General features: G+C 34.0%; 1 pseudogene; it reads right to left on the bottom strand.

Annotated features, from left to right (window-relative positions):
• Positions 1-7919: 7919 nt before the first annotated feature.
• On the bottom strand, positions 7920-18957 carry LOC25483789 (structural maintenance of chromosomes protein 1-like; annotated as a pseudogene).

Raw genomic sequence — 18957 nt, 5'->3', positions numbered from 1 at the left:
GATAGGAAACCCCAAAGAAATACCAATATAACTTCACGAGGATTGAACAACCATTTCATATAACTTTTGATAACAATTTCTTTTTCGAGTAAATAGTTAATTTTTCCTCTGAAATTGTAAGTTTCATCAATTACCCCCCTGAAATTAACAAAACTTCAATTACCCCCTGAAATTTCACAACGTTCGTCAATTTACCCCCTCCGTCAAATTTTTCTATTAGTGAACATGACGTTTTACAAATACTCCCCTGAAGTTTTGCACTTATGTGCAAAATGCCCCCCAAACTTACAAATTTATATTATTTTTTTCTTAAAAACAAACAATTAATAGTTAAATATTAAAATTAACTATTAATTTTGAAATTTGGTAAAACTACATGCATATATACATCAAAATAGGCTTCAAAATGGGGAAAAATATGTATTTTTAAAAGTGACAATAATGAGATGATTTATGGATTAATATTGGGGGTTGTCTAGTTTAAATGGTTTGAGCAAATTGTTGAAGGAGTTGGAGGAGTTAAAAGACTAAGATGGTGAAGGAGAAAATATAAATTTAAATATGATTATTAATTTGTTTATAAACCTCTAAAAATTATAATTTGTCTATTAGAAATAACCATTATTATCACTTTAAAAATACACATTTTTCCCTATTTTGATGTATATATGTATGTAGTTTTTCCAAACTCCAAAATTAATAGTCAGCTTTAGTATTATATGATGTGATGTTGGATGAAAAATTGAAAGATTAAACACCAAGTAAATATACTTTGATCTAATGTTGTGTGAATTGAAAAAATAGAGTGTGGGGGTCCTGCATAAAATAGAACACACACATTAGTAGTGTTTAAATTGTGGTATTTAATTTTAAATACTTGATAGTGATAAAAATAATAGTAATTATTATTTTATTAGAGAATATCACTTTCCATAAATTTAGCTTATGGTGGTTGTGATAAGAATAATAATTTAATTATTATTATATTTTCTTCATTCAAATCCAATAGTTTGGTTCCTCCACTTTTGTGGATTTGTTTCCTTTGATCCTATCCACAAGTGTTGTTGAACTGATTAATGGATAAACTCCATTTTAATCTTATCCACTAGAGTAACTGTTGTCGCAATTTTTGCTAAAACAGTTACAGAATCTCTATATAAATAGAGGACTCCACTCGGTTCAAAAAAACACACCAAAGAGTTTCATTGAGTTGTCGGGAACTCTTTCTCTCTTCTCCCTTTCTTGACTTGTGTTGACGAGTCTTTCTTCTCTTCATCTCCTTTTTTCTGTCCCTTCGAATTTAAGAGTGTTCTTAAGACCATAGTCCCTTTTTCGGTTTAATGTCCCTTCGGAATTAAGAATGGTCTTAAAAACATAGTCCCTTCGATAAATGTCCCTTCAGGATAAAGAGTACTTTTAAGATCATAGTCCCTATTTGGAATAGCAATGTCCCGTCGGAATTAAGAATGATCTTAACGGTATATATAAAAAGTATTTCAAATATTTTTTGAGGAGAAATGGTGGTATCACCATATTTGAATGGTCGTAGTGCCATATTCATGTTTTGGAGAAATTAAAGTTAGAATGGTGACAGCACCATATTTGAGTGGTCTCAACACCATAACAGAGTGGTAACAATACCATATTAAGGTGGTTTCAGTATTAAAGAGTGGTCTTAGTACCATATATGAGGGTGTAATTCTCGAACGGTTTTCTACAGTGCAGTAGTTAACCGCACAGTTGTAGCTGGATTTGTTTTATCCTGGAGGCGGCGTGATTGATAGTCTGCTTTGCACAATTTTGGGCAGTGCCACGAAACGTCTTAAAGAGAGCGACCTGGTCGTGACTCAACCTAGTAACAACTTCGGTAGATAATAGAATTTGGAAATCCAAATACAACAGTTTGGAAATTCAAAAACAACAATTTTAAGACGTTTCAATCTGCTACGTCTACCGGAGAAGTTACTTGTTGAGCTTCAATTGTCCTTAAATACAAGGATAAATCAAGTCATAGAATTACATTCTTCGATTGAAACAACGAAGTGCTTGTTGTAAACAACAACACTATGAAATTCACATATCCCTTGTATTTGTAAAGTGTGGAGTTAATTGTGGATAGAAAATTGTCCCTCAACAGATCCGTATAGTTTGGTGTATTTTGCATAACATAATGCTAGTTAATCCTCTTTACTTGATAGAAGGATTAATTGTTCCTCTGCTTGTTATTTATGCAATCAACACCATGAAACTCGTAACCACTTTGGTTATGGAAAATAAATCGGTTTGCTTCATGGAGTAGCTACAGAATGGTATAATTATAATCAAAAGTTAATTAATTTATTGGATATATGGAATGTATCGAGGAACATGAGGAAACTTTTACCATCCAGATGGTAATTTCTATTTGTATGAGAACATTAAAAATGAAGGAATGAACCAAATGAAAAAGATTTTTTGTCGAATAGAATTTGCATGAGAAATTTGTTCCAAATGTTTCATACAAAGATAAGAAAGAATCTGAATTTCAGATTTTTATTGAATAAGACTGAGTTAACTCAGACTTAAAGAGAGGTTTGTGTACCATGTATTCGTGTGGGAAAAGACTGCACATTTGATGATATGTTAAAAATTAAAATTCTACTTCTATTTCGTTAGTTGTGTGATTTTAATATTTGACATGTGAACAAGCGTTTAATTTTAAACTCGAGTAACTTGGACTTAATTCCAACGTTATATGATTAGACAATTTTATTTATTGCAGTCAAGATATATGAACCAAAAGTTCATATAAATTAGAATTTAGAGAATATGAATCTCTAAATATAATAGATTATGATATGTGGGAATTGATGGCACATAAACTAGAAATGATAAAATGATATTTTATCATATTTATTGATGCTTGTTTATTGATGACTGTGAATTTTGGAAAATAAAATTGATATGCTTGATATGTTCAATTTTTATAACGAAAATTGAAATTTATAGAGTACCCAAGCCTAAGAACAAAAATTCTAATTAAGATTTTTTTTTGAAGAAAAGACAACCCAACTTGTCTTATTTTTTGAACTTGGGATTGTCTGGACTATATTTAGATTCTGGACCCCAAGAGAGTTGAACTCACTAGTAGAGCCTATGAATGTATATTCATTGAGTATGCTATAAATAGCGAAACATATAGGTTTTATGACCTAAATGTTAAAGTGATCATAGAATTAAAAGACGCCAATTTCTATGTAAATCTTTACCCCTTTAAACTAAAGAATAGTGGGGGCACTAGTGGGAGCAAAAAATAAATTCCCTTCTAAAAATTAAGAACTAGTGGGGGCACTATATCTGATCACATTCATGTAATCAGAAATAGTTATGAAAACATCGTATCAGATGTTATAGAACCTCAAGGAGGTAGGAAAGCTAGAATAGCTAAAGAGTATGAACTCGGTTTATACATTGGAAGAATATCCATTAAACCCTAAAGAAGCTATATCCTTATTGGATGCTGAATTATGGCAAGAAGCAATAAACGATGAAATGGATTTTCTAGAGTCTAACAAAACAAGACACTTGGTTTACTTGTCTCATAGTTGCAAACTATTCGGTTTTATTTGGATTTTAGGAAAAAGAACTAAAACCTGATGGTACGGTTGATGAATACAAAGGCTCTCCTTGTAGTCAAAGGTTTTAGACAGAGAAAAAAATATAGTCTTCTTCGACACTTATTCATCAGTCACTAGAATCATATCCATAAGAGTACTAGTCCCTTTAGCCGCCGTTCATAACTCGATAGTACTCCAAATGGATGTGAAAGTTGTCTTCTTTATGGTGAACTAGGAGAAGAAGTCAATATTAAACAACCTGAAGGTTTTGTGATTCATGGACTAGAAAACAAGTTTTGTAAGTTAGATAATTCTTTGTGAGGTCTAAAATAAACTCTTAAGGAATGTCATGAAAAATTTGACATTCTAATGCTATCGAATGAGTATAAAGTGAATGAAAGTGACAAATAATATTTGCACGATCATATGTCTCTATGAAGACGACTTGCTCATATTTGGTTTAAAGATTCATGTTATGAATTATATGAAATCATTGTTTATCAACAACATTGATAAGAAAGACCTAGACAAAGTTGAAGTAATTCTTGGTTTCAAGATTACTAGATCAAAAAAGAGAAACTTTTCTAATGAATCTCACAAAGTTGAGAATATCTTAAGGAAATGTAATTCTTTGACTGTAAACTTGCAAGTGTAAAACTTTTCAAGAACACTTGAGTGTGAGCATCATTGGCAGTCTTTAGATATGCCATTGAATGTATTAGACTCGATGTTGGCCACGTCGTAAGACTTTTGTTCAAGTTTACTAGTAGACAGATGAGAAGCATTGTCATGATATTGAAAGAGTCATGAGGTGCCTTAAGAAGATTATGACTCTAGGATTACATTATGAGAAGTATCTTATTGTACTTGAATGGTACAAGATACAAATGAGAAGTATCATATTGTACATTTTTTGAACAAAGTATCATATTGTACATGAGTGGTACAAAAGGAAAAAAATTGAACATCCTTCAGATGAGTTTCAAAGCGACTAGTGACTGCCCATTGACCATCACTAGAGGAGTTGTTTGTTTAAACAAATGATATTATGGAATGAATCTGAGATGAGAACACTAGACAAAACTAGTGAAGAAGCAAGTTGATAAGATGCTTGCTAGCTAAGAACCCTTAGTGGGTGAAACCGTTGTCTGAAGTGTTAATTTATTGTGATAGTCTGCAGCTATTACAATAATTGAGAATCGTTACCATAATGGTGAGAAACGATAATTAAGGCACGAACACATAATGATTAGAGAGCTCTAAAAGGAACGATTAAAGTATATCGTGCACGTATTAATAAAGAATTAGTCAATCCTTTGACGAAAGGAATTACTAGAAAGAAAGTCCTAAACACATCCAATAGGATGAGACTAATGCCCAAAGGTCACAAGTGATGGTAACCCGATCTACATGATTGGAGATCCCAAGAAATAGGTTCAATGGGTAATAACAAGTCATGAGTGATAGAACATGCTATGAGAAAAGTAAGAAAGCATGATTCCTGCAGTGACAGAAGGATGAGATAATAGAAACTCTTAATGAGATCTATACTCTATGTGGAGTGGAGTACCTAGCTACAAGAGTACTCTTGATAGACTCACCTATGCGAATGTGGAACTTAGGCCGATTCCTATGGTATTCGGGGCAGAATACCTAGAACGTTCGTTAAAACCGGGATAGACGTGCAGGGCCATAAAACGCACGAGCTTTTAGAATACACCTTAGGAAAAGGTTTGTGTGTGGGTTCTATGTCTGAGATAGAGTTCAATGCTGTAAGCAACTCTTGTTAAATCGGAATATTATCCGCTATGCAAAGGTTCAAGTTGTAGGCGACACCTTTGTTTATTAGCAACCTTATAGAAACGTTTTGACGCTATTATTGAAACCATTTTTTAAATTCAAGTGGGGGATTGTTGGAACATTGATGTGATGTTGGATGAAAAATTGAAAGATTAAACACCAAGTAAATATACTTTGATCTAATGCTGTGTGAATTGAAAAAATAGAGTGTGGGGGTCCCGCATAAAATAGAACACACACATTAGTAGTGTTTAAATTGTGGTATTTAATTTTAAATACTTGATAGTGATAAAAATAATAGTAATTATTATTTTATTAGAGAATATCACTTTCCATAAATTTAGCTTATGGTGGTTGTGATAAGAATAATAATTTAATTATTATTATATTTTCTTCATTCAAATCCAATAGTTTGGTTCCTCCACTTTTGTGGATTTGTTTCCTTTGATCCTATCCACAAGTGTTGTTGAACTGATTAATGGATAAACTCCATTTTAATCTTATCCACTAGAGTAACTGTTGTCGCAATTTTTGCTAAAACAGTTACAGAATCTCTATATAAATAGAGGACTCCACTCGGTTCAAAAAAACACACCAAAGAGTTTCATTGAGTTGTCGGGAACTCTTTCTCTCTTCTCCCTTTCTTGACTTGTGTTGACGAGTCTTTCTTCTCTTCATCTCCTTTTTTCTGTCCCTTCGAATTTAAGAGTGTTCTTAAGACCATAGTCCCTTTTTCGGTTTAATGTCCCTTCGGAATTAAGAATGGTCTTAAAAACATAGTCCCTTCGATAAATGTCCCTTCAGGATAAAGAGTACTTTTAAGATCATAGTCCCTATTTGGAATAGCAATGTCCCGTCGGAATTAAGAATGATCTTAACGGTATATATAAAAAGTATTTCAAATATTTTTTGAGGAGAAATGGTGGTATCACCATATTTGAATGGTCGTAGTGCCATATTGATGTTTTGGAGAAATTAAAGTTAGAATGGTGACAGCATCATATTTGAGTGGTCTCAACACCATAAGAGAGTGGTAACAATACCATATTAAGGTGGTTTCAGTATTAAAGAGTGGTCTTAGTACCATATATGAGGGTGTAATTCTCGAACGGTTTTCTACAGTGCAGTAGTTAACCGCACAGTTGTAGCTGGGCTTGTTTTATACTGGAGGCGGCGTGGTTGATAGTCGTGACTCAACCTAGTAACAACTTCGGTAGATAATAGAATTTGGAAATCCAAATACAACAGTTTGGAAATTCAAAAACAACACATGCCAATTTTATTCATCAAAATTCAAATTCAAAAACAACACATGCCAATTTTATTCATCAAAATTCACCAAATAATTATGCTTAAAGTTCAGCAACATGTTTAACAGAATATAATTAAAACTCTTCTCCTCTCGAGACTGAAAGAATTCACCAGTTCTGGTACGAAGCAACAAAACTCATCCTAAAGTCGAAGAATTATAGCATACAATTGTAGAGAATCAATTCAATCAAATCATTAAAATCTAACATCATAAAATCAAAAATCAACAAAACCAATATGTGTCAATTTATCCAAAAAATTCTAACAATTCAATATAAAAAAAAAAAAAGCAATGCAATAGGATAATAAGCACTTACTTGATTTTATGTTTGTAATTGGCGTTGAATGACTTAAAGTTGGAGAAAATCGCAACAATAAAGATCAAATCCGCAGATGGAGTTTTCAAAATTCTTATGGTTCTATTGTTTTTATAACAAAACCTAACACGAGTTAACTCACGCTGACTTAAGTCATATGCCGAGAGTGACTTAAACCACGCTAGAGTATACGCCTGCGTGAGTTAACTCACATGCAGGTATTTTGGACAGTTTAATTGGGAGTGGGCATTTTATGATAGGAGAAGAGCAATTTTCCTTATTTTATGCTAAATCCTGACCAAAGCTATTTTAAAGTCTATTTATTTAATTAACTTAAAAATCAAGCTTAATGTCATCCTAAAAGCATTTTAGGCATAACAGGTCAGCCTATTTAAGTGAATAAAAAAAATTGATATTATTATTGTAGCAGAATTGTGATTAAAACCATATGTCCATTGACCTTATAAATAAATTTAATTACGTATACGATAGTCCAATTTCAAAATACAAACTATTTCAGGGTACTATGAGAGAATTATAAATGTTTTTGTTACAGAATAGACTATCACTCAAACATTTATGAGAGAACTATAAATGTTTACTCCCTCCGTCTCATTATAAGTTAATCTTTTGATCATTTCACATATATTAAAAAAATGGAAAGAAGAGAAAAATAGTTTTGAGTGTCTTATTAAGTATTGGTACATTTTCTATTATCATAAATGTAAAGTAGAATATATTGCATTGAGAATGATGAAAGTAGTGTTAATTATAGTTATAATTAAAAAAAAAAATTTATTATTGTATTGAAAAGTGAATAGATCAATTATTTTGGAACAATTTAATTTTATTTTTTTTGCAAATTACTCACGTATTATGGAACGAAGAGAGAGTATATCAAAAACAAATTAAACTTGGACTAAAGCATTGTTCATTCAAAACAGGTCAAAAATCATGCTTGAAATAAAACCTACGGTTAGACCTTACATTCTTTTTACAGGCAAGGACTATCTAAGCAAAGTCTTGCTCATCCCGAACCTATTCTCACCCCTAGAGAAAATCAACACATAAAAAGTTTCAATTATCAATGTCTTATGGTGGAGTGTGATGGGAAGCAAAGAGCCCGCGATAGAAAGCCGGCATAAAGCGCCATGGCACCACCGTCCTTCACAAATTGGCAATGGCAATCGTAAAAAAATCCGGCACCTCAATCCGCCATGACACAATCATGAACGATATGTGATAACATTGCTTGAGAGCCAGGAAGCTTAAAGCAAGTAATAAACTACTACTACCTCACTAAACAATAAGCAAACATATTATTAAAGTTCCCTATAGTCGCACTATTGTGCCAGAGCTGTCACAGGCTGGCTATTTAAAGTAGGTCACATCACAATTTCATGGCGTGGGCTTGCCAATATAGAGTTAATTTCCTGTCAGCTTCAAACTCTTCAGTTACAGCTCCTTCTTTTTCAAGCAGAGCCTCCTATAACAACTTCTCAATCTGTGCCTCTTGTAACAACACTAAAGATGTTGGCTATCTATGCAGGTATGAAAGTATGTGGGCAAAGAAATTTCACTCATCTAACCACGATTAAGTTTTCCAAGTTTGTATTGGCTTCCGAAGCCTTCTTCCATTCCTGGGTTTCCTCTTCACAATCCTCTAACTTTGATTTCCACTCTACAAGGGAAGAAAAACATGGAAACCATAAAACTACCACAAAAGAATCAATAAACAGAAAATTGAAATGATGATGGGTCTGCTTCAGTGAGGATCAACAAAGTGGGTTCCCGTTTATTTCAAATGGTAAACGGCAAAGCGTTAAACAGAAAACCAATCTACCACAACAATAACATCCCCCAACCCCGGAAAAGGGGGGAGGCATGGTTCTTTTCTCTCATACCTTTAACTTCATCTTTTAACTGATTGATCTCTTCAGTAACTTCCTCTCCTGCTGACTTTGCTTCAGCCTCTTTGTCTGTACCCGTTTTAAATCATTCTCTAAAGCACTTACAGAAGATTCCAATTCTTGAATTCGTGAACTTATGTCCTGATTTTGCTCATACTCCAACCTGCAGAATAATTTCAATAAGGAATATTAATAAATGTATGCATAAAACAATTCAAGAATAACTAACTAGTTGGCAAGCACAAAAACTGAATCTTGAATTAGTATGTTACAAAATATATATATATATATATATATATCAAGACTATTAATAGCATGCTATAAAATATTATTGCTGTAAAATGAAATGGTTGTACATCATTTAGTTTTTTTCAATTTCATTAGTATTGAAATGAATAAACTAAATAAAAGAAAAAGTTAAGAGACGTGAAAAGGAAATGAAAGGGACTGTCTATTCCTATTTAATGGAATTAATTTGTTTCTTTATCAAAGCAACCATCAGCCCACTTTCTCTAAGCCTTAAAAGTTAAACGCAACTAATACTAATACTACTAGCTAAATTTAATTCTTCCAGTATCTTCCAAAGGTTTCCCTGTTTCTGCCATTATCCTCTAGTTGCTTTTTTTTTCTCTCTCCCACTTGGTCTCTGACAAGAACGCTTAATCATCCACATCCTGCTTTTTTAACTTGCTTGATCTTAAACTGGTGAATTTTAAACTTGATGAGAACCGGGAAGAACCAAAATCCCAAAAGAACCATTTCACTGGACTAACCCATAAGGCTTGTGTCGTTGTATAAATCTAAATTTACTGAGGTGAAATATATCCTAATAATAAAACAGGTATTGCATTGACAATTTCAGACCACCCATCCGCTTAAACGGGAATAATAACAATATACAACCCTATACTTCTATGCATAATCCAAGAATTAGTGTTCTGTCCCCAAAATAATATAGTAATTGGTATCAAAACGGTAAAAATATTCACAGCTCATTTGCTTCCGATTTGACATAGCCTAATGCTGAACTAGTTGGTTTTATAATACACTGTAAGCAAAACATATACATGTAAGTATTGTGTAATGCATAGGTTGTGTATGCAATCAATAACGAGAGACATGATTAGGAAGAAAGAAAAAAAAGGGGAAGAAGGTACATACGGATATTTTAATTTCGAAAGTTGGGTGCTCAGTTTCAGCCTCTCCTCTGCTAGACTTTGAGCATCCTTGAGTTGATTTTCTTCATACTCACGAAGGTTTACAATCCCAACTGACTTGCTGAATTTTTTGTAAATCCAATCGGTGATTTCATTTATCCTCTTCTCAAGAGTATGTAATTCTTTATTCCTCTTTTCAACAACATCTCTTAACTGCAGCAGCACATAAACAATAGGTAACAAGTTTGGTATACAAAAATACTGCTATGAATAAACAAAGGAATTGCCAATGTCACCTTCAGTTCTGAACTAATATGTTTCTTTTCTTCTTTGATGGTCCCCTTTATGCTACTAAGATGTGAAAGTTTGTCATTAATGCTTTTCTGGTAAAAGGCGAAACCAAAACAAATTCAAATATTCCACAAGGAACAGAAAACAGAGAAATCACCAATGTAGAAAAGGTTTACCTATTCATACCTAGCCAAAACTAGCATTTATCCAGCCACAGAGGCAAAAAAAATAAAAAAATAATCCAAGCACTGAATAGTGAATAGTATCATAATATCAACAATAATATCATAAATCCATTAGTACAAGCTCTCCTAGGTAAGTGGGTATTGAGAATTGATGTAGAAAGAAAGAAAAAAGTCACTGTGAAGTATTAAGATCTAAATATGGGGAAATCAGGTCAATCTGGGAAGATTTCTAGATGGTGGTCGGATATATGCAATAGAGTGAAAACTCGGAGAAGGGAAATTGATATTTCTGAATCCTTAACTACTAATCTTCACTAACTTAGATGCTAAACTACACACTCTGTAACTGACTCTATTAACAGTTACAACAAACAGTGTTTATGTGGCACTTCACAAACTAACCTTTATTGTGTATATGGCCCTTCACAAACTAACTCTTTAGTGCATATGTGGCACTTTACACACTGTTAAGAACAGCTAATCTAAGACTAACTCTTCCATTTGTGTATATCAATTAATTGATAAGTTAAGTTAGAAGATAAAATAAAAAGGGGAATGATAATTACTCCACCCACATTATTAGCAATTTATATTTAATGTATATTGTCAGAATTCAGTTATCTATTGTCAAACATGGAGCAGATTCATAGTCCACTGCAACACGTTCGGCTACCTGGTGTCCTGCAGGTAAAGTGTTTACAGCTCAAACCACAGCCAAAACACAGCTGAATAGTCTTGTTGTGGCCACAACTAGGCCGGTAGTTTGATATCTCTAATTTACCCATTCTTAAATCTGTTAAGCTTCTTCTTTTTAGAGTTTTTGGTCATTTTATTATAAGTGTGGCCCTACCTCTTCTCACCTATTCACGAAGAATCTTAACATTTTATTTTGCACGGGCAATCTTTTCTGTTTCCCCTTTTCTCTGTTCAATCTAACAGAGTACAAGCAGCTCTATTTTCCGCTACTGACAACAAAGACCATTCTTCATTGTTTGTACATGGTTTTTTTTGTGCTCTCCGTCCTTATCCTAAATCTTCTTGTTTTCACCTCTGCTTGCACTCGACAATAGCAGCATCTGAAGCACCAACCTCCTGCAGTAAAGCTTCCTCAACTGGTTCAGCCTAGGAATTGCTTGGTGAATGGAATTATTTGATGGACATTAACAATAAAAAATTTGTTACTTGTGGCAAGGCTTCAACAGTAGAAACATCAATTGGGGATAAAGGGAGATCCAAATGAAATAAAGCTCAAAGTCAAGAAGAGTTTTGATAGAAAGAAAAATAAAGCTCAAAATCAAGAAGGCTTTTGATAGAAAGAAGGCTGTTAATAACTCCTTTATGAGTCAAGAATATAGATGAGGAGGAGGTGGATATTGGCAAGATAGGACCACGATTTGGGCAGGAAAAAAGTCCACCAACAGCTGCTGCCAAGAGTGATGTATACGGTTTTTTAGTCTCTGCAATAGTCGTTACCCTGCTATACGCTTTAGCAGTTGCAGTCTGGTGTGACCGCTATCCAGGATTCACAATATAGATTTGGTTTATTATATTGTTATTATGCTTTAAATAAATAATAAAAAAAAAAAAAGAGCAGCCCAATTGAGACTCCAGCAAATCAAAACAAAAAAGGGGGAACCTTATGGCCCAATTATCGCTTTAACCCTAAAATATTTTCTTCAGATGATTCTAAACCTAAGCGTGGTTGGGCTGCACAGGAGAGGGTAAAGAGGAAAGGTCGGGAACAGAGCAGAGAAGGAGGAGGGAGAGTAGCTTGCAGCAGCGGTGCAAAGAGGAGGTGCAGTCGCATGCAGCAGAGCAAAGCAAAGATTCAGGCAGCGAAATGGACTAATGGTGAAGCGAGTGTAATGATCGAAAGAACGTTAACAGCCTGATCAGGGTTTTCTTTTTGAAAACCAATCATCTTCTGAAAACTCGACACAGATCTCAAATATGGTGCTTTTCCATCTTCTTCGATCCCACAATTTTGCCATAAAATATTCCATCATTTTCAATAAAACCACATTCCCATCCGATTATGAAACACATACATAGCAGGCACATGCACATCAACACATTATAGGAACAAAGAAAAAGATAAATGTACCCACATGCACGTACATAGCTTTGCATACTTGATTGTGTCACATAAAACCTTCAAAGGATGGCAGCTTGCATGCCAGAACAATTGTTTTTTATTATGAAAAAATGGTTAAGATCATGGAGTTACCTTTTCAATCTCAGCATATTGAATTTTCTTCTCAAGTCCATTTTTTTTCCCCTCTGTTTCAGACTCTTTACGGTGCACATCTCTTTTTGATCCTAGCTCTCCCAACTTCAACTCCAACTCCTCTTTCTTGTTGACACGTGCTGAAAAACAGAATGCTTAGTTCAAGAGCAAATTCTTTGACCTAAATTTTAAAATAAATAAATAAATAGACACGCACACACACACGCGCACACATACATATACATACACATATTAAAAGAATTTAATACAAACCTTCAAGTATCTTGTCATCCCACTGTTTTGACCTTGCTTCCATTCCACCACTAGTGCCACCAGTCATTGTGCCAGATTTTGTTAGCAAAATTCCGTCCACAGTTACAACTGATCAAATTACATATGGAAATGTTCAATATTTTGTATTCGGCCAAGTTGCAAGGCACCAGGAAAGCAACACATGAATAGTAAGTACATGGTAGGGTTCTCAAAATGCAAAAGGGGTGGTTAGAACTTAAGACAGCAACAATACATTAAACAAATTCAAGGTGTGAAGATCATAGAATTGAGAAGAAGTTCTAAATTTGACTGAACAAAAAGAAATCATAACAAGAAGCGAGAGCGAAAACCCACAGGAAAACTGGAAGGAATATACATGTATCCCATTTAAGTAATAATGACATGTGTCCGTATAACTGATACAAAACAGGTAAATAATGTTAAAAACTGGAATCACCATTGATGAACGTGTGAAGAGCTTGAAGCTCAGAGAGAAAAAGAAAAATGTAACTGAATTCTGTAATTCTATTATTGTCTATGAATGAGAGATTGATTACAGATATTTATAATCCCTAGGGTTGTGAGACAGCTGTCATAAATAACTGACAGTTGTTAACTGCTCGATAAAGCTTACACAGCAAGCTAACACTAGTTCTCTCTAAACATATCATATCTAGTATAATTAGACTGTGAATATTATATACTCTAACAAATAATATCAAGAAGGCATTGTTACCTTTAAACCTCTCCTCGCTCCAGCTTAAAATTTTGGCTTCCTCGAGGTCTTCACAAACAAGAGTATTCCCGACAGCAAATAGAATTGCCTTCTCCATGGAGGGATCAAACTTGCACTAGTTAAGTTCAAAACCTTTAAACACTTTTAAGTTCACGATAGGAATATAAATTAGTTAAAACAAAATTGATCAATACAAGTAAAAACTTCACGATGAAGCATTCATATAAAGGGGAAAGAATACAAGAACGGGTTATGTTCAAAGTTTACAGCCTGTAGTTAAATCTATTAGGGGAATATCTCCATAGGAATACATTAAATTCATAGAACGTACAATAGCATTTTGGTGAAAGGAAATCACTGAACAAAAATATCGTGTCTTCAAAAGCTGCATCTAATTAGAGAGAAGATTTTATTTTAGTGAGCTATGGGAAACAGCATGCATGAACAGAAGATAAAACATAAATCAGTACAACACGAGATTAGTCAGAACAATGTAACAATGGTAGAGTGTTGCAGATTATCAAAAGAATTGAGACTGACAATTTTTTGATAATGCAAAGATGACTATGACTGCAGCTCTACATATCACGGTGACTGACAAGGTAACACCGCCAACAAAAACAGACATTTATATGCTTTTCATTTTTTAACGTGTTTAAACAAATTCCTGTAAAATTTTGAAATACTATATATATTTAGCAGGAAGCATGTAAACCAAAAATAATTTGTAGGGACAAAACCACTGGAAAAACAATCGCAGTAAATAAAAAAGTAAAGAGTGTACCGATGGATGGTCATTTATCACCTTTTTGTGCTTTTTCAGATTGGCAAATTTTCAAGTACAGTGACTGACATCAAATCATATATTGTTTATTTTTTAAATCCATCAGCCAATAAAGTCTTGATGGACAAACTAGCTTAGAAGGTAAATTTCAAAATAGATCTATAAATGAAATGTTAGAAAGAATTCAAACAACAAAATTTGAAGCTTTTGTAGACGGGTTAGGATCCTCTCCATTGTGTCTCTCCATTTTCCCTCTCTATTACTATAGTTTTGAAGTGTATGAAAATTAATTGGAGCCACCAATTGTCACATCATTGCATTTATATGTCCAAAACTTTGGTAATGGAAAAAATGGAGGGTGAAAAAAAATAGAGAGGATCTTGACCCTTTGTAGACACCCTCACAACCAGGTTCCTTAAAGTAGAAACTAGTTAAATAAGGATATTGGATCACATCGAAAACCAGTTTTGCTGTACCCCCTAATGAGCGCAATCTTTCCATTCTTTGCTTCACACAGATAGATTGTAGAGGAATAAATGTCTGGGGAGGAAGCCTCTGCTCTTTTAAGTACTGTAGAGAAGCAAAAAAAAAAAAAAAAATTCCAATCAATATATAGAACTTCAAAGTTCAAACAGGAAGAATAGCACATATTTACACCAAAGATATAGCTTTCAGCAGTTACAATTATATAACAGCCTTTCAAAAAAAATTTTTTAACAATCTTACCAAAAAAAACCAAAGAAATAGGAAGCAATAGTTCTACTTGTATTTTTACACAAATACTCTTCTAAATAACAGCTATCTCTTCATTGCAACCAAAGAGATGGGTCAAACAATATCCGCTGGAATGGCAGAAGAAGGCTAAATGTAATTATTTAGGTCCTCATAGACGAAAAGACAACAAAATGTAGGTCCACCAGCTTGAAAACCCCAGGCTAGTTTCATGTTTGGGCTTTCAGTTCACAAGGTTTATGTCTCACATGACTTTCTACCTTATTTTGAATTCCATGAATATCAATGTAAGTAAAAGTTGTGTTCCTATATGGATACATTACTAGGCCTATTATAACATGGACCACAATGGACCATCATTAAGCAACATTGATTAATTTGGTCATCACAGTAATTGGGTAGACCCTACACACCGGAACAGAGTCTAATTGATTTTTAGTCGTAAAGTTTTGAAAAATAAAATGGCACAAACTAGGATATTGGGAAATCTCGCTCAGTTTTGAAAAATAAAATGGCACAAACTAGGATATTGGGAAATCTTGCTCACCTTGATGCATTCCTTCCTAGTCTTTTCATCCTCCACAACAACTGCATCCATTAATTTACCCATAGCAACAGTAACGGCTAGGTTAAACTTCTTCTGAGTTGGCCAACAAAGATCAGTCATGCGACCATGGACTCCCTGAAACAAGCGTTTCAGAGTTGCCACAGCCTGAGACAATTTAGCATCTCTCTCGTTTTCATATCTATCAGCCTTCAACTCACGTAGTTTATTTTCTATTTCGCCATTTTTTATCTTCAAATTATCATATTTTCTCCTGCAGATCAAAAGTAGCACATATCATTTCACAAATGTCTACAATGAAGACTGTAATGCACTAGAATGCCTTAAATATTAGAATGAAAAAAAGAAAGAAAAAAAAAAGAATGAATAACAAGTTGATTTACTTGGATGCACTACGTTCTTCTTTCATATTATGCAATTCTGTATTCAATTTTTCAATGTAATCCTTATTCTTTGCAGAACTATCAAGAATTTTTTCAAGCCTTTCTCGCATCTGCTTTTCCTGTGAATCCAGCTCAGTCTCCTGGTTTTTTAATTGTTGAAGATTTTCTTCCAAATTGTTTTCAACTTCACTATCAGCATGTTGCTGCCTATCTAGAAGTTCTTTTTCCTCTCTAAGCTTTGCGATTTTCATCCCAGCTTCCTCATTTCTGTGATAAAGCATTATCATCATAAGTACCAAATTAAAAGTTGAAATGAATGCTAATTACCAAGTACTGGCAACGCATGGCCAACGGCAAATAACAAGAAATTGGCCACTGAATAAAAGAAAATATCATAGGCAGCCAACACCATTTACAGACCTCCGCCTAATATTTGGCAAAATATTACAAACCTATACATGTTCCAACTTCAGGCCAGTGATGTTTGTTTATTTTTTCTCCGTTTCATTTTGACATTAACCAAACAAATGTGCAGTTTAAACCCATGAGGAATAAAGACTTTATTTAACAAAGATATAAAAAAAATAACATGATACTAAAATAGTTTTACCTACAGTCCCTAAAATCTAAAACATTTTTTATCCCACCAGCATGATCAAATAACATAATCTTTCCGGTTATAATTACAAGCGAAAGAAAACATTTTCTAAAATACCCTTCAATTAATAATATATTTTATTTTTCAATAACCATTTCATTCTCATGGAACAAGTTCCCATAAAGTGAAAAATACAGTTACTTTTTTCAATTAAGAAAATTAATTGCACTCAACTAAAATTCTTAGTTAGCATGATATCAGGTATTTTTGCTTAGAATCAAGACTAGAGGAAGAAGTATAAAGTGGGTAAAAGGCAGATAAGATTGTTCTAAACACAATACGATTTCCCTGTTCTAAGTAATTAAGCAATTATCCTGTTCTAAATGATAAACAACAAAACATAGAATGGTGATGCAACATATAAACACTCACATTCTAAAATATTCTTGCAAGTCATTATCATCTAATTGAATCTGATTGCCAACATTTCGACCCTTTTCCTTTAGGTCTTTCATTTTCCCTGTAAGATCCTCAATACCACTCTTTAGATCTGCTATATCTTTGGCGTTCCCCCTTTGTTCTTCCCTTTTTTTCCCAAGCTCTTTCTGCCCTTTTTTAATTTTTGTACTGATACGAGACATTTCCTCTTTTAACTTCAGAAGCTCAGGTTGCTGCAAGGATGACAGAAACCAGAAAAATCCCATAAACAACTAGAAGCATAACTAATAAAATCAACAGAGGGAACAAAACTAAAAAATTTAGAAAGATGATTTCTGTATAGTCCTAGATATATATTTCATTTTTGTGTCCAAGATGTAGGACACAGCTCAGAAGGGAGGATTCAAACTGTAGTCCTATTGTACAAGTCACACTATAGTCTATTAACAAAAGAGCAATGTTTAAGATGCATAGCATAAGATCAACCTGTGTGAAAAGTTCAATAGCTAGAGTTGAAAATTAAATGATCAATTCCCAAAACCCACCCCAAATATAGAAGAAAAATATCAAGAAAATTAAATGAACAATTTAAAGTTATTTTATATTTTTTGCAATATCAAGAAATTCCCATCTGAAACTCACCCCACTGGACATATTTTATGAAAAATTATACCTTGTACCCGAAGCTCTTGCTTCCCGTAGACACGCTTGAGTGATCAATATCCATCGAATCAAAGGTGGGAATATCAGTTGGTTCATTGGTGAGGAATTTGAATACTTTCTGCCAGTCTTCACAGTATAAACCTGGCTGTTGCTTTGCTCCATTCGGAATGCTTGGTTCTACTGAAAGAATTTTTCTTGCTTCTGAGATTACCATCTCATATGACAGGTTTTTTCCATCTTCTCTTGTGATTTGCATTATTGATTCGGTAAAACATGCCTGGGCTTCAGATGTATTTGGATCAACCCGACCAAACGCTTCCTCATCGCTTTGACAAGCAGTCATACAAACCCCCAATGCGTGTCCATGACTCTCACCAATACCCATAAAAGGACTTTTAGGTCCTTCATTCCTCGTTTGATTTTGTTTGTTGCTGCTGCCGATAATTTCGCGAGATCCTTCTAGGATCCCGCCGGAATGACAGGAATCGATAATGATAGTAATGTGTCTATCGTTTGGCACCGAATCGACGATATGGCGTAGTGTATAGTCTATTGATAATATACAAAACTCTGTTAATACAAACAATAACAAATTACCAAAAACAAACAACATGTAACAGTTTAGAAATTGATTACCTTCTAAACGTGTCTCGCGTTCTCCCGCCACACCGCCGCAGCACAAGTACTCCACAAACCCAGTGCTATTACTATCACTAGTTTCCACTCGATTTCCATGACCACAAAAATACACTACCATATGGTCTTTCGCTTCCGAACGTCTTATCATACCAATAATGCGACCGCAGATTTCAGCAGAAGAGGGCGTTTCTCCTTCATCGTCGGTAGTGACATTGCAGTTTGCAGCAGGAAAATTATACTCTGTCTCTAAGAATGTCTTGAACTTCTTAGCAGCTTGTGGCGGAGCTTCTAGATATGTGTGAGCTCGACAATGTAGATATGAGAATCCAAAACACTCGGCATGATAAGCCAT

Source organism: Medicago truncatula, chromosome 1, assembly GCF_003473485.1.
Source record: "Medicago truncatula cultivar Jemalong A17 chromosome 1, MtrunA17r5.0-ANR, whole genome shotgun sequence".
NCBI classification, from domain to species: domain Eukaryota; kingdom Viridiplantae; phylum Streptophyta; class Magnoliopsida; order Fabales; family Fabaceae; genus Medicago; species Medicago truncatula.
The sequence above is the reverse complement of the archived record's forward strand: the minus strand, read 5'-3'. Positions and strand labels throughout refer to the sequence as shown.